Source organism: Carcharhinus amblyrhynchos, chromosome 1 (genome assembly GCF_965287045.1).
Source record: "Carcharhinus amblyrhynchos chromosome 1, sCarAmb.v2.hapA, whole genome shotgun sequence".
NCBI lineage: Eukaryota > Metazoa > Chordata > Chondrichthyes > Carcharhiniformes > Carcharhinidae > Carcharhinus > Carcharhinus amblyrhynchos.
Window position 1 is genome coordinate 126,883,326 of NC_137324.1, and position 15,981 is coordinate 126,899,306.

At 41.5% G+C, this 15,981-nt stretch overlaps 2 protein-coding genes across 4 annotated transcripts in view; both read left to right on the top strand.

Moving 5' to 3' along the window:
• The window catches only part of tada2b (transcriptional adaptor 2B), a 177,003-nt gene extending 171,545 nt beyond the window's left edge, over positions 1-5,458 (top strand). Inside the window, exon 4 of the mRNA XM_080192249.1 lies at positions 5,373-5,458. The gene's annotated coding sequence lies outside the window, so the exon portion shown is untranslated. The remainder of the gene's footprint in view (positions 1-5,372) is intronic.
• Positions 1-15,981, top strand: part of sorcs2 (sortilin-related VPS10 domain containing receptor 2) — a 591,285-nt gene that overhangs the window by 114,193 nt on the left and 461,111 nt on the right. The gene's annotated exons all lie outside the window — the stretch shown is intronic.

The window sequence follows — 15,981 nt, forward strand, 5'->3', positions numbered from 1 at the left end:
ATTTTAGGAATAAGCACAAAGTGTGCTGATCAGTGAAGAAACCTAGGCTAGTACCTGACCATAGCATGGAGATATATCAACTTCAAGAAACAGCGACATTATAACTTAATCACATCAGCAGGACAAAGGTTAGCCCTTTAGTAATAGGACTACTGATGAACATCATCCCGTGAAAATGGAGGTGGGCATGGAGACTGTGGTCTCCATTATTGGGGATGAGTCATACGAGCACCTCCAAACTGCATCAAACTCCTGAGCTTAGAAGATACAAAAAGCCGCTTTAAGGATCCTTGCAAATAAAAGGCAGCACAGCGGCCCCAGTGAATTACAGGCAGCAATCAGCTGGTTTCTTGCTCATTGCTGTTTGTGAGCAAAGACCAAGTTTTATGGGGAGCCAATCCCGCCCCATAAAACTTGGTCTTTGCTCCAGCTGATCAGGCTGAAATGGTTGGATCTTCAGGCTAGGCATGTGGGGACTGCATGAAGTTGTTAGTAGATACTCTGGAGTTTTCCACAAAGGACTGTGGAAGATAAAAGAAGCCAAAGCCAAGATTTACGTTGGCCCTGATGCTACATCTCAATATTCCAGAGCAAGTCCAATCCTGTCCTCCCTGTTGGAGAAAGTGGACACTGCACTAAGGTACCTTGAAAGTTTAGATCTAACAAGGCCGTGCAATTTGCAAAATGGGCTGCACCTGTAGTACCCATTCTTCAACTCGGACTAACTTGCCCAGTTTAAGAACAGGTACGCTTAGTTAGCAGGTGGCCAGGCATTCTGCAAGTTGGTCATGAGCCGCGCCTATCTTCAGCTTGAATTAGATGCAAAAACATGTGACAATCAACATGCACAAGCCTCTATATGAGTATACGTGCTTCTCTTCGGAGTCACGTCAGCGTTTGCCATATTCCAATAAACTAAGGAGAACATACTTAAGGGCTACCCTGAGTGGCGGTATACTTTACATGACGTCCTGGTCATTGGGCTTCAGAGCAAGAGCATCTGGCAAACCTAGCAGATGTCGTGCAGAAATTCTCAAAAGCCAGAATGTACTTGGAGGGAAAAATATGTCTTTCAAGCAACTGAAGTGACCTGCATAAGCTATCGGGTAGATGACAAAGGTTTACACCCAGCAGAGGATAAGGTGAAGGCCATTAAGGAAGCACCAACTCCAAGGAACACTATGGATTTAAAATTCTTCCTGGGATTAGTAAATTATTAGGGAAAATTTATCCTGAATTTGGCTTCCATGCTGACCCCTTTGCATACCCTAGAATGAAAGTATTAAAGATGATCCTGGGAGACTCCACAGGTGGAGGCTTTTGACAAACTTAAATTAGGTGATAGCAGCTGTTATTTATTTGGTCCATTTTGACCCCAAGAGAGAACTCATTCTGACATGCAGTGCTTTTCCATTCGGGTGGTAACTTCACATCGCTGGAAAGACGGGAGAGAAAGACGTATTGCATACACATCCAGAACCCTTTTGGATGCTAAGCGGAGGTATTCTCAGATCAAGAAAGAGGGATTGATGGTTGCATTTGGTGTGAAAAAAGTTCCATCAATATGCCTGTGGCAGATGTTTCATTATAGTTACTGACCACAAATCTTATTGGGATTTTTTTAAGAATGATTTCCCTCCCCATTGCCTCCGCATGGATATTACTTTGGGTCTTGTTTCTTGCTGTCTATGAATACCTTCTAGAATACTGCCATGGAATCTGGATGGCTAACACCAATACGCTGAGTTGCTTCCCATTGCCCACAAACCTGGCTCCTCTACCAGCATTAGAAGAGGTTGTGATGAAGCTACATTTTTTTGGAGATCGTGCCAGTGTCCACAAGGCAGAGGCAGACTAGACTCAAAAGGATCCAATCTTATCTAAGATATGATCTTGTATGGCAAACTCCAGGGTCAACCTTCAGAAGATAGAGAACCCAATCTGGCTAAGAAAGTTGAGCTCCGTGTTGAGGATGGGATCATTCTCTAGGAGTTCCGAGAAGTTGTCCCTTGCCCAGGGCCATGTCCGAAATTAACAAACACGTAATAGCTACCCGGGAGTTACGTCTGCCTGCCTGGCTCAACTCAGGCATTAAAGACCAGGTGAAACACTGTAACTTGTGCCAAGAGATTCAAAAACTCCCTCCCTTAACCTCCTTACATCCATTGGTACCTGTGCACATGGACTTTGCTGCATCCTTTATGAGTTTCATGTTTTTAATCATGATAAATGCAAATGGGCGGAGGTGCACCACATGGGCACAAGTCTTGTGCAAAACCACTGTCCCATTAACGTTCCCTATTGTTCCCAAATCTGGCAGGAAAGGTGGAGTCCCAACAAGAAAACCAGAAAAAAAGCACAATTCTCTATGGGCAGAAAGAACATTTAAAATGGCTTACCTGGTTCAGATAAGGAACTTTTGGAGATGGTTCCAGTTGGGTCCCTGGGATTGTTGTGGAGAAAATGGGGGCAATTGTCTTATAAAGCTAATGTCCAGGGTAAAATCATGAAGAAAAATGTGGGCCATCTCAGGGGCTGCAAATCCACTCCTAAACAAGTCTCAATACTGGCCATCTCCAGCATCTGCCCACAACTCTAAGCCAACCCCATGTTAGCCACTCTGGATAATAAGGACACAGGCTCTGAGATAGAGGCAGAGGAAGCTGGTTTTCCAGCTGAAACAGAATCCTAAGAGGGACATGCATCAGTCTCCCTGTGACACTCCCTTTGAAACTGAAGGAACCATATTTGGTTCAAAATGCCAATCCCAGCTCTGCCTTTGATGGACCTTAGATCAAGTGATAAGTAGCAAACAAGATTTTCCAATGACAAAGGTAGTGAGGGAGAAATGGACCCAAGGGGAAAGAGATGCCATGATGACCGTGAACGGCATCTGGGGAATCCTCAGTAGATCTGCCTGTGCACTTCATGGAGGATGGACTTCCTTATTGAGCGAGCAGAAGCTTGCTCACTTCCCATTGAGCAGTGGGGGGGAGCGGTTAAAACCTAGTGCTTCAACCAAAACCAGTATAGTTTGTCCCCGGGTATTGACTTGCATGCTGTTAGCCGCAGGTTCAGCTCTTTTCTTGTGTGATCATTTAAAAGGTTTCTTGTGATGGAAGACTGGTTTTGGCTGAATCTTTACACTGATCGAGCTGAAGATTTGATCATTATGCAATGTATGTAGATAGACCACAGTAAGAAAGTATGTTTGAGTAGGCTGTCAGGATGTTTTAGAACTTGATTCTCATTCTTCTCTTAACTCTTGTGGAATGCATTGCTGCCAGTACCTCTCAAGTACCTTTCATAAGTGAAAGTTCTTTGCGTGTAAGCTTACACAGTGAGTATTGGCAGGTTACTCAGCAATGAAGGCCAACATAGTTGACTCCAATTATATCTTCCTTCATTGGCTATGCATGTATATTTTCCAATAACAATCACTGACTGGTAATCAGGATTGAAAGCCCTTGTAGATTTTCTCCTTTCTAGCTTATGCTGCTGAGGACAAATGTAGCACCCCAAGAATCACAATGCCATGTGAATCAGAACCAGATCAAATTGAGTACTTTTTCCCACCGAGACACAAGAAGAGCTGGGCTCAGTTTCTTTTTGTTAAGTCTGACAAGCACTTACGTGCTACAGTAATGTATTAACTGCTTTCGTTTCCAATCCTCTGGAATATTTCCTCTTTAGATGGACATACAGCATAAGAGGACATCACAGATTGCAATTGCTGCAGAATGTTTGCAGACTTTGGGATCGTTCTGTTTCTCTGTCCACTGTGCTGCCAGAACTGATTCGTTTTTCTAATGTTTTCTGTTTTCATTTCCGATTTCAAGCATCCACAGTATTCTGCCTTTAATTTATGGTCTTTCTAATATTCAGTTAACAATGTTCCAAGTACTGTATTTTAACACAAGCTTTCTTACTCATGACTCTAGTTCAATCACAATCTATCTTTTATGCATTGTTTTACCTGCATTGCTAATTTTTATATTTTGATGGACTTTGTATCAAACTTGATTTGATTCTGAGCACTTTATCTGCTCAAAACTGGAATGGATGATGTCAAAGTCATTTATAATATGAATCACTGTCAGTTTACCCCATCCCAGCCCTGAAACTTTTGTATCAAGATGCCTTTGTTAGATGTTTCTGTGTAAATCCAAGCCATCAGTGGTGTCTGGTTTTGATTTCAATTTTTGACACAAAGCTAGACCCAAAAGAAAATCATAGCAGGAATAGATTAATGAAGACAGACTGTGGCAGCAGGGCTGAACAGATTAAGCTATACTTCATCAATCTAAATCAACACATTAATAGCTTTAGTTGGAAAGTTACTGTATTGTAATCTTGTCTTATAAAACAATTTTTATATTTTTTTCCATGAATTTGGATATTCTGAGCATGAAGATTGGATTGAAATTCAGTATGAATCTAAATCTTGTATATTCACTTCTGTTGTGTTTCTGTGGACTTGGCTGACTTGTGGCTCTGATGATGGCACTTTTCCAACAGAGATTAAGTTACTTACAGTATTCCTATTAATGTAGGACTTTGAATGTAGGCTCTAAATGTAACTGTTACTTTAAATAACCAAGTGAATTGCATCCAGTTTAAAATAGGAAGTAACCGGAACAACGTGAATTAATTGAACATAATTTCCCATTCATGAAAATGGTCTGAAGTGCTTTTTGTTCAATTGTTTTATGGACCTGGCAAAAGAAGTCTTGAGTTTCACTGGTGAAGTTAAGGTCATTTGTTGCTGCTGGGTATGGAAAAGGAATTAAAAATTGACAGCGAGATTGGAGAGCTTTTACTGCTGTAATTGTAGGAAATGTGGGAATAAACCATTGCTTCTTGTATGTGCATGTTTATGTTGGCTGTGAAACAGATTGCTTTCAAAAGAAGCCATTCATTTAACAATGAAAGATCATTTGTGTTTGAAAGTAGTGGCCTTTCTCTCACTTATCAGCTGACTGGTAGTGTGCTTCCCGTGAAATGATAATTCGAGTGGAATTGAAGATATTCCCTTTATAATTTTTCCCTCTGGAATAAAGAACCTGTGCAGAAGTAGTGATTGCTGACTCCTTCCCTATTTTTCAGCAGCTCACTGAGCTTTCTTATATTCAGACTTGTATGTCCTACCCCCACCATCCCTGCTGTACGTTGCTGTTTTGAATAATACTTTTTTAAAACATGCATAAAGATTACACAAATTTTAGCCCTTTCAAGGGAGACTTTATTTTATTTTTCAATGGATATGCGACGAGCAATGTTTCTCTTATTTGACTGTTAAAAATTGCATGACAGCAGCCCCATGTCTGCTATCCCACTAATTTTTCTCTTCATCTTGTTGGTCCGCATTACAGCTCAGTGAAGATTGGATTTGCACCTCCTTCCTTCTGCTCCTTGATGATGGGCTGACATTGCAGAGCCACCGTGTGGGGACTTGAGGCCTATATTATAGATGCTTGGTCCTGATTTTCTCTTGTTGAAACCTTGTGTCTTATGACCTTTGAACAGCTGTTGGAGCAGTTGGTGATTATAACAAAAGCTGGCAAGTAGGCCACACCAATGCCTTTATGCTAAGTGGCACAGGACTTCCTGCATTAATGCCTAAGTCGCAGCCTGGTTTTCAGCCATTGTGTAACCCTGCTTAGAGGTGCCAACTTCTGCATTTGATTTTATGGTAGTTATGCTGAACCTGTGATGAACTTGCTTGTGCAGAGATGAAGGGGAGCTGCTTATTAAAATTCCTTGCTTGAACTCAGCTTGAAACCGGTTGGGAATTGGACAAGCATTTCAGTGAGAAGAGTACACACAAAGGCTGCATTTGGAATGACTTCACCGCACGATGTTTGCTGCAAGAATCGGCTGCTGAAACTTCTTTCAGAATGTATATTTAAAAATATGGCAAATTGTGTAGTAGTTTGCACAAAGCATATATCAGTAGCAGCCAAGAAGATGCCAGATTTGAGGTCTGGACTCTGCTGAACTAGTTGATCTCATCTATCACATTGAAAAGGGTTTTACAACTGGCCTCGATGCTCTGAATTGGAAAGGGGAAAATAAGCCAGTGTTTCCATTCCTGATCCCTTCACAGGAATCTTTACTAAAAACGTTTGTGTGAGCAGCTTGAATGAAGACAGGATAGGACTCAGCCATGATATTTTACACAATAGAGTAGCTTGCCAATGCTCACTGTCAGGGTGTATACATGAATAGTACCCACTTGGCAAGGTAGAAGAAAGTGCCTGTCATCCATGGAAATAAAGAGCGAGGAAGTCAATGCCTTATTGGGGTGGGGGGTGCACAGAGGAAAGGGACTTGAAATTAAAGAGACAAAAAGTCAATTAAATAGCAGCTGCTGTGTAAGTGCACATAACCATCGCTGAGCAAGCTTCAAGGTGGTGTGCTCTTCACCTCCTCTGAATGTAGAATTCAGAAGTTTTGTTTTCCTTCAATTGCATTGGACTGTGCAATTGTTCATTGGATGTCTAAGTGCTGGAAGTGATGTTGTATCCCTGTGGAGGGGTTTACCTACAGCAATGCTGACCCTCTCTTTTTCTTGAGTTCCCTGCTGGCTTACACTTAAAAGCAGCAGCGACACTCCGGTATCTGATTTTAGTGCTGGCTGGTCAAATACCCAGGCTCTGCTGCAGTTAGGTGGTAGCTGCTGATCACTGAAATAGTGAATTGAGTAACATTGCATTCAAGTATTCCTAAGAGCTTAACATTGTTTGGATAAAGAAAGGGAAATTACAAGACTGATTCCATTGCACAAGTCTGACTTTATCCTTTTCCACGCCATTTTATTCCAGGAGGTAATTTAAATATTATAACAAGGCTGGGAGTCTCACATTTTGTCTAGTTCGGTCCCCCAGCTCTAGGGAAATCTGATAGCTTCAAGAGAGGCGAAAACAGCTTTAGGGAAGGAGTGCAGCTTGAGGGCCAAAAGGTTCAAGAGTGCTTTTTCCCACCTCTCAAGGCATTCCTGCTTCCCTGGAATGGAAGCTTTAGAGTTCACCAGCAGCATGTGGCTCACTGGGAATCCTGTCCCAGATTAGTGTACGTGTCCCCCATCCTCAGCTAAATCTCTACTCAGAGAGTGGTTGGGGTGTGGAATGGATTGCCTGCTATGATAGTGGACTGTTTAGGAACTTTCAAGTGGTTATTGGATAGGTACATGGAGCGCACCAAAATGATAGGGAGTCGGGTAGCTTGATCTTGGTTTCAGACAAAACTCGGCACAACATTGAGGGCCAAAAGGCCTGTACTGTGCTGTATTGTTCTATGTCCTTATGTTTTAAATGTCAGGGATCAAGGCCACCCTCTCCCTTTCCCTTGATGTTACCTGCATACTCCTCAGCTTTAGCTGTGACCTGATGCAGAATCCCCTCCACCTGACTGGAAACCAGCTGGCCACTAAAGCCAGTGAGGCATCTGTAAGAATAAAAATGCAGATGTCATGAAGTTAAAAATCCCAAGCATGGGGATCAAAACTTACCTCCTCACTTACCAGACTTACCCCTGTCAATATCAGAGCCATAAAATCTGAGGCTGCATTAAAATATCCAAGTAGAAATGAAATAAACTTTTAATGTTTTTATACTACAGAGTTGATTTATACCTTTGCTGTCTTTTAAATTCGACTATTCTAAAACATTTTGTGGCTGGTCACCTATATTCTATTCTCCAGAGGCAGACCAAAACTCTGCTGCCCATGTCCTAACTTGCACCAAGTCCCTTTTCCCTATCACTGTTCTTAGTGACCTACATTGACGCCTGGTGAAATCATTTCTTGATTTTAAAATTCTCATCTTTGTTTTCAAATCCCTCCATAGCCTGACTTTTTCCTATACCTGTAATCTCCTCCAGTCCCACTAAGGAGCAATTTAGCATAGCCAATTTACCTAACTTGCACATCCTAGGAGTATGTGGTTGAAACTAGAGCACTCGGAGGAAACCCCTGCAGAACTGGGGGCAATGTGCAAGCTCCACACAGTCACCCAAGGCTGAAAGCTTATCTGGGCCCGAGCGCTGAGTTGAATGTACTCATCTAATTGTCCCCAATTTTGAATGCCCCACTATTGATAGTTATGCTTTTCATTGCCCATGCCCTAAGCTCTGAAATTTTTCTCTGCCTCCCTACCTCACTTTCCTCCTTTTAAGTTACTCACCTCAAATGTACCTCTTCGATCAAGCTTCGATCATCTAACCTAATGTCATCTTATATGGATCAGTGTGATATTTTGTTTCATAATCGTCCCATTGAAGCGTTTTGGGGCATTCAGTAAATTAAACAAACTATGTGGATATGGGTTGCCATTATAATATGATAAAATTATTACTAGCAATATAGAAAACTACAACTTTCTTCAAGCAAAGATTGACCGGGCTTTTCCTTCAGTAGCAGGTACTAATCATAAGAATACAAAAAGGCTCTTACTCACCAGCATCATTTGCTTCTGAGTTTGTCTGGTAATTTGAGCCTAGCTATAGGGGAACTGAGCAGTCTGCTAATTCGAAGGGCCAACAATATGCTTTTACTGTTGTGGAAGTCATGGCCAGACTGGCAAAAACGTGAAGCTCTCCAGAGATCGTTGTAAAGATCTCTGCACTTCCCGATATACCTTGTTGACCTCGACCGTGGGATACGAGGCACAGTTTCAAAATTTGCAGGTGGTATGAACTGTGAAAAGGATAGTGTAGAAGTTCAAAAGGGCATAGAAACATAGAATCCCTACAGTGCAAAAGGAGACCATTCAGCCTATCAAGTCTGCACCATCTCTCTAATAGAGTGTCTTATCTTGGCCCATCCCTTACCCACGTCCCTGTAACCTCATGTTTATCCCACTTATCCCAACCCTACACATCTTGGGACACTAAAGGACAATTTAGCATAGCCAATCCATCTAATCTGCACATTCTAGGAGTATGGGGTTGAAACTGGAGCACTTGGAGGAAACCCCTGCAGAACGCAGGGGAATGTGCAAAATCCACCCAGTCACCCAAGACTGAAAGCAAATCTGGGCCCCTGGCACTATGAAACAGCAATGTTAACCACTGTGCCACCACAGAAAATGACAGATGACATTTAATGCAGCGAAGTGAGATATTTAGATGGGAACTAAACAGGCAATATAAGCTAAAGGGTACCATTTTAAAGGAGCAGAGGCAGCTAATTGTGTAGAAACCATTGGAGCTGGGAGGCATGTTGAGAGAACATTTACTAAAGCATATAGTTTTATCAATAGTGACATAGAGTACAAAAGCAAAGAAGGTAGTTCGACCTGTATGAAACACTGGATTGGCTAATTCCCCAAGAGGGGATACCACTTCCAGGAGCATTGCATCCAGTTCTGGACACTGCACTTCAGGAAGAATGCAAAGATGTTAGAGAGATGCAGAAAAGATTCATGAGAATGGTTCCAAGGATGAGGAACTTCAAGTACATAGATTGGAGAAGTTTGGATTATCCTGCTTTAGAAGAGGGAATTCAAATGAGATTTGACAGAGGTGTTTAAAATCATGAAGGCTCTGAAAAGAGTAGTATCTGAAAAGAAACTCTTCCTATTGTGGAAAGATTGAGAACAAGAAGGCACAGATTTAAATTAATTGGCAAAAGAAACAATGATGACATGAAGAAATCTTTTTCACTGAGTAAGTGGCTATGATCAGGAATGCACTGCCCGATGCAGGTTTGATCAAGGCATTCAAAAAAAAATTGGATTATTATCAGAAAAGGTTACAGGGAAAAGGCGATAGGTCAATTGGCCCTTTAGAGGGCCACCACAGACATGATAGGCCAAATGATGATGTATCCATTTTATCATTCGATGAAGTTTGTTCATTGTTTCTGAGGCTAGGCATGGTGTTTTGGGACAAGTGAAAATCTGCACAGTAGTTCAACAGAAATCGATCTGTATCATGAAAGGAACACCAGAATGCCATTTGCTGGCAGCCTTTAAACATTTTTTAGAAGAGAACCATCATGAGCAGACCTCAGGAGCCATGCAGAGATTAAATAGATTTCTTACAGGTGGAATTTGACATCTCCACCACCTCCCCCACCCTGTTTTGAGGCGGGGGGGTACAAAAATTGAATGGATGGGATTCCCCCTAGGAACCCACAGGCCCAAATTCATATACAATTTCACTCTTGGGCGGGAAGGGCTTTTATCTGTTAAGGCCATTAAGTGGTCACTTAAGGGCCTTGTCCCACACAGCCTCAATTTTTTTGGATGGTGAGAGCAGGTGCAAATAGGGTGGGAAACTGGCATTTTCACTTTTCCCTCTCCTTGAGTGGTACTGTGGGTGGGAAATTCACTCTGAAACCCCTCCACCCTTAAGAGTTGGGGCAACCCCAAAGATGTTGGAGCCCCCTTGAAGGACATTGGACTTCCCCCCCCCCCTCGGGACTCCTGGGATGCTGAAGCTCCAGGGCACGCCCCATCCTCAACCTAACCCCCTCATCCCCTTAGGTGTCTCTCTCAAGTAAGCATTAAATGGCAGTGGAATTTCAAGAGTGGGTGACTATGCATCAGATGCTGATTCTCAGGGTGGCAAGTGCCATTCGGGTTGCCATCTTAAAATTCTATTCCAAGTATCTATTGATGATTCACTATTTAAAAAAGCACACTTTCATTGAAAAAAATCCAGATTTGCATGATTGTGTGAAGTTTGTACATTCTCCCCATGTCTGCATGGGCTTCCTCCGAATTCTCCAGTTTCCCCCTCAGTCCAAATGTGCGTAGGTTAGGTGGATCTGCCATGGCAACTGCACAGGCTTACAGGGATAGGGTGGAGAGAAGGTGCTTGGTGGGATTCTCTGGTGCAGACCAGATGGGCCAAATTGCCCTTTTCTGCACTGTAAGCATTCTATGACACCTGTGGCTTCCAGCTTTGACTAGTACAGGCATGGTGCTAGTCTGGCTGCCCTGCTGAAGCATGCAATTACTTGGCAGTGTGCTTTAGTGCTGGACTGCGTTGTAGTGTCATTTAAATGAGCATATGGTACAAATTTTATGTGCTGCCTGCATTGCGACAAATAGGTGCATGTTAATCTCAGATTGTAGTTCTATGCCTGTTTTGGGCCTGATCAAATTTCCTCCTTGGTATGTTTTGCGTTGCACAAGAAATGCTTGGAATGATGTTTGCCTCAGTGTCTGCTGACATTTATTTTTTCAAGTCATCTTATTTCATTGTATGTATGAAGAATAATCGGGCCCGATTTTAGCCCTGTGTAAATGAATGGGTTTTGAGTGACTAAAATCAGGCTCTCGAGTGTTTTTAGTTATAGTAATTTTATGATTGTTTATTTAACTGAGTACAGCCAGCTTCATTATAAATCGTTCAGCTGTATAGAGAATAACAAATACCCTTGAGTAATTATGAGGAAGCATTTTCATCAAGGATAACTTTAGTTATTTTACAAATACTCTGATGAGATTAGTGTTATCTGTTACATTACTAAAGTGTACCGTAGAGCTGGTGGGCATCATTTTTAAAAACTCCCCTTTCCCTCCTTTCTCCTGTAACAAGTGCTAACGGCACATGTCATCAGACAGGATTTATCGTGTAGTTGATGTATAGCAATGTCTTCACTCAAACACTGATGTGCACAATACTTCATCAAATATTGCTTGATAAATGCTTTATCGAGTGTTTCCACCTGTTGTTTCATGCACCGTAATGTTGCCACTGAAATTACTTTTCAGTCTACATATTATGGACGCAGGCTTTGCTGACAGCTGCCTTTTGTATTTTCCTATTCCATTCCCATATCCTTGGAAATATACTTGAAAAGGGAAATAATGCATAACTATAGGGAAAGTGCAGAGCAGTTCGACTATTTGGATAGCTCTTTTAGAGAACTGGTACAGGCACACAAAGGGTTGAATGGCCTCCTTCTGTGCTTTTTTCTTTATTCTGTGGTCAGTCTACTTGCATTTCATCTTCCCTGGATAATTCCCAATCCTGACCACCTGCTGCACCTGCAGGCTGGGTTTTTGCAACTCATGCACAAGGACCCCGAGGTCCCTCTGCACCGTCGCATGCTGCAGTTTTTTGCCATGTTCTGCAGGGAGATGATTGGTTGAGGAGCTACAAACTACACTGTCTACAGCACTGATCTTTGCCCATGCATCATCATCTCCCACGCAATCAACGTAATGTTCAGTTATTAAAAGTATATAAGTCCCTTCTATCTGAATTGCAGTGCTGCTTTACTATGGCTCTGACTCACTCCAAGTTGCGTTTACCCACCATGTTGCAGGACATTTGTTTAGAACAAATCAAATGCTTCGATTCTGGTGGGCCATACTGTAACATGGCAGGCATGTGACTACTGTTTTGCCAAGATCTCTATGGATAATTAGGAATGGTGACAGGACATTTTGAAGCTTGCCCTGATTCAAACATAAGGCGTCAAGTCCCCATTCTGGTACAGTGGCAGGCCACTAGTCAATTGCATCTGTTGTTCAGAAGATAACATCTGCGGGTCTGACCTCTTTCTGAACTCAGTGAAGTCTACAGGGGCATTCTTGTCTCTTGCCTTTCAGTTCAGATAAAATGCACTTGTGATTTAATTCCACATTCCAACCCCCCCCCTTCCTCGGCCCACTCCCCGTGCCATCTAACTGGAACAGATTTTAATTGTTGAGAAGTGTGTAGCCAAGCATGATATGGGTATGTGAGTTCCACTCCCTTGAAACGAGTATAGAAACCACTTTCATATCATTATTTTGCACTGGAAAATAATTTTTTGTCACTTGTTCTGTCATTTTGCCATTGAGGCTTCTGGCAGTAATTTTTGACGTATCATTTGAACACAAATTTATGATGGTAGTTACATTTTATCTGACTATTCAGTTAATCGTTTGGCCCCGAAAGTAGGTCCTGAGACGTAAATAATAAAGCAAGTGTACTATTGCTATTTTCAAGAAATAGGAAAAATGCACAATCTAATCATCCTGTTTCCAGTATATGGGTTTTGTTCATTGGCTGGGACTAGAGTTCCAGCTGAGGGTTGAATGACGATTTCTCTGATAGATTTTCATCATTCCAATGGACAGTACTTGTCAAAAAAGGACCTATTTATCCATGTCTTGTTTAGTAAGATGATTCATCAAGAAAGATGCTAGTCTTTTTATTGCAAGGGGCTCCTTTTTGGAAATAGAATTGCTGAGATGAAATTAAAGATGGTTGTCTGCATCATATTGACTTTATTGTCCCCTAAGAAAAGGGGTTCATTATTTAAAGGATCATTCATAGATTTCCAATCTAATTTTGCATTGAGCAGTGTTTCTTTGTTTACAAATTGCGTTGTATCTTACAATTCCAGGAGCTGCACTTTCAATATTGTTTTATTTTAAGATGTAGCGCAGGAGTTCGAATCTTCTTCATTCTTCTACTCATCATCCTATTGAATTCTTTGAAAGTATAGCGATCCTTTGGTTCAGCCTATTACACATTCTGGTTGATTGTTTTCAACCAGTGGGATGTGTTATGGGCACAAGAGGGTTTGATTTAAACAGCACTTTTTTTTTCTCTCACTGCCTGTCTGTAACCAGAAAGCTGTTTTGATTTGTTTCCCTTTTTATTAGCGGCGGCATATTCTCCAATCCCTCAATTTCGGTATGATCCAGTTTTCTATTAATAACCCTACAGCAAACTTGATGAACTCAAAGGGTTAGTTTATTTGCATACGCTCAAATCGTGGGAGGAGGGTTGCAGCATTGCTTTCTCTAGAGAATAGCAAGATTTACACTGCAGAGACCACAGAGAAAAGAAATATAATTTCATGTGAGTTTTGGATTGCAGAGTCTAAGTGCTACTGTAGGTCAGTAAGCTGAAAACTGATGCTGGATAATTGACTTTTCTGGTAGTGTTGATTTCACATGATGAAAAAAGCACACAGAAATGATTCAGTCTTTCAGCGATCGTACAGATTTTCCAGCAGAAGCAATGTAGATAGGGTTAGGTGTCTGACCTAGGCCAGTCTGTGAGGCTGCTAGTGAGATGGAAAAAAAGCAGACTGAGACTTGCAGTTCTTCAAGGAAATATTACAGATTCCACAAGCTAAAGGCTCATGTCACATGACTCCCACGTTTCCACCCTATCTTTGATAAAGGACGTGAAACCCCAAAATTGCTAAATGCCTCAACTATTAGGAATTGAAAGGAAGGCTACAGGTCTTTTGTTTTTGCAGACAAACAGGCTCCTGTTGGCTAGCTTGTGTTATTAAAAATGCAGATTGTCTTTGTATAGTTCTCTTTGGATTTGGTTTGTAAAGCCCGTAATGTATCGTTAGTATGTCTTCAGCGATGATGGTTTGCAAGTTTTTCTGATATGTCTCATTGCTTGCCTCAATTAATGTCCAGATATATAGTTATATGAGCTGAGGAAAAGGATTGGGTGTGACCGAGATGCCTCTTATATGGAATAGCTTGCCAACATTCACTGTCTAGCCTTACATTTAAAGAATGTAAACAAGATGATTCCAAAATGTCATAAGAGCCTTGAAATTCCAAACGATTCTACAGGTCTCTTGCTGAAACTTCAGAAAAACTACTGTTTATAGTCATATACACAACTTCACCATTCCCTCCCTGTAGAATTTCTAAGTGCAGGTAACCAGGGAGATGAAAGTAGTTAGCCAGATGTAGTATGGCGCATTATTCTCTGGGTGAACTTGGACTCCGTTCAGGGCAAAATACAAGAAAATCTTACACTCCATTGCTTTTTACTTGTATGTATAAAATGATCAGATCGGGCAGCCAAAATGAGAAATGTTTCCTTGTGCAAAGATTGTCACCATGATGCTGTAACTTGTTTTTTGTTTCAAGTGCTCGAAACAAGAGATTCATATTAAATTTAGTAAGAGAGAACAGGATTGCATGAAATTATTAATTAAAGTTATTGTTATAAGTTGCTCTTCCATTAACAAATTTTAACATCTGGTCATGGTTATCCAAAGTCAATTTTTTTGGTGACATTTTGGCTTGCCTAAAGGAATGTCGCCCATTGTGGAATAAAAGGTGCTTCCACATTTTCTGCTGTGTATAGTTAACTATAGCACAGCTGAGTCAGGCATTATTCAATGTCATGTTCCTGTGATGAAGTTTCAGGAGCATGTGTAAAACTTTGTGATATAGTAATTCAAATGCCAGTGAAATTTCAAATGCTTGCAAAAACTAATGAGACAATTGTACCTTTGCTAATAAAAAGTTTTCAAGAGTCATCACCCAGTTGTAATTAAATGGTAGTTGGTAAGTTCGGTCTGATGCTGAAATAAATGCAAAATACTGCAGATGCTGGAAATCTGAAATAAAAACAGGAAACATTGGAAGCTTTGCGCACATGAAGCGGGAGACAGCCTGGGTAAGGCAGCCTGAGTGGGATTGACATTTGATAATTTGAAGCAGTGTGGTAATTCGGTGCAGAGTGGAAGAAGATGCTTTTTCCCTTCTTGTTTTGTTTTTCTCCTTGCTTTGTAATTGTTAATCTGCAGGGAGAGATCCAGAGAGCATCCAGGGAAGGTAAGTGATATAAAGACCCACTTCGGGTATCTGCAGTGATAAGTGAAGATAAGTATTTGGATAGAGTTTAATAAATTTTCGTAAATAATTTAACTGGTGATAGAAATGTCAGTCAGTGGGGTTAAGTGCTGCACTTGAGATGTGGGCGATCCATGATGCTTCCAGCATCTCGAATGACGATGTCTGCAGGAAGTGCACCCAATTGCAGCTCTCACAAGCTGCATGGATAGGTTGGAGCAGCAGTTGGATGCACTTAGGAGCATGAAGATGACAGAAAGCATCATAGACAGGAGTTTTGGAGATGTGGTGACACCTGAGGTGTAGGTAGATAGATGGGTGACCACTAGACAGAGCAGGCATTCAGTGCAGAAATCCTCTGTGGTCGTCCCCCCGCTCTCATAAGTATACCATTTTTGCATGCGCAGTGGGCTCGATC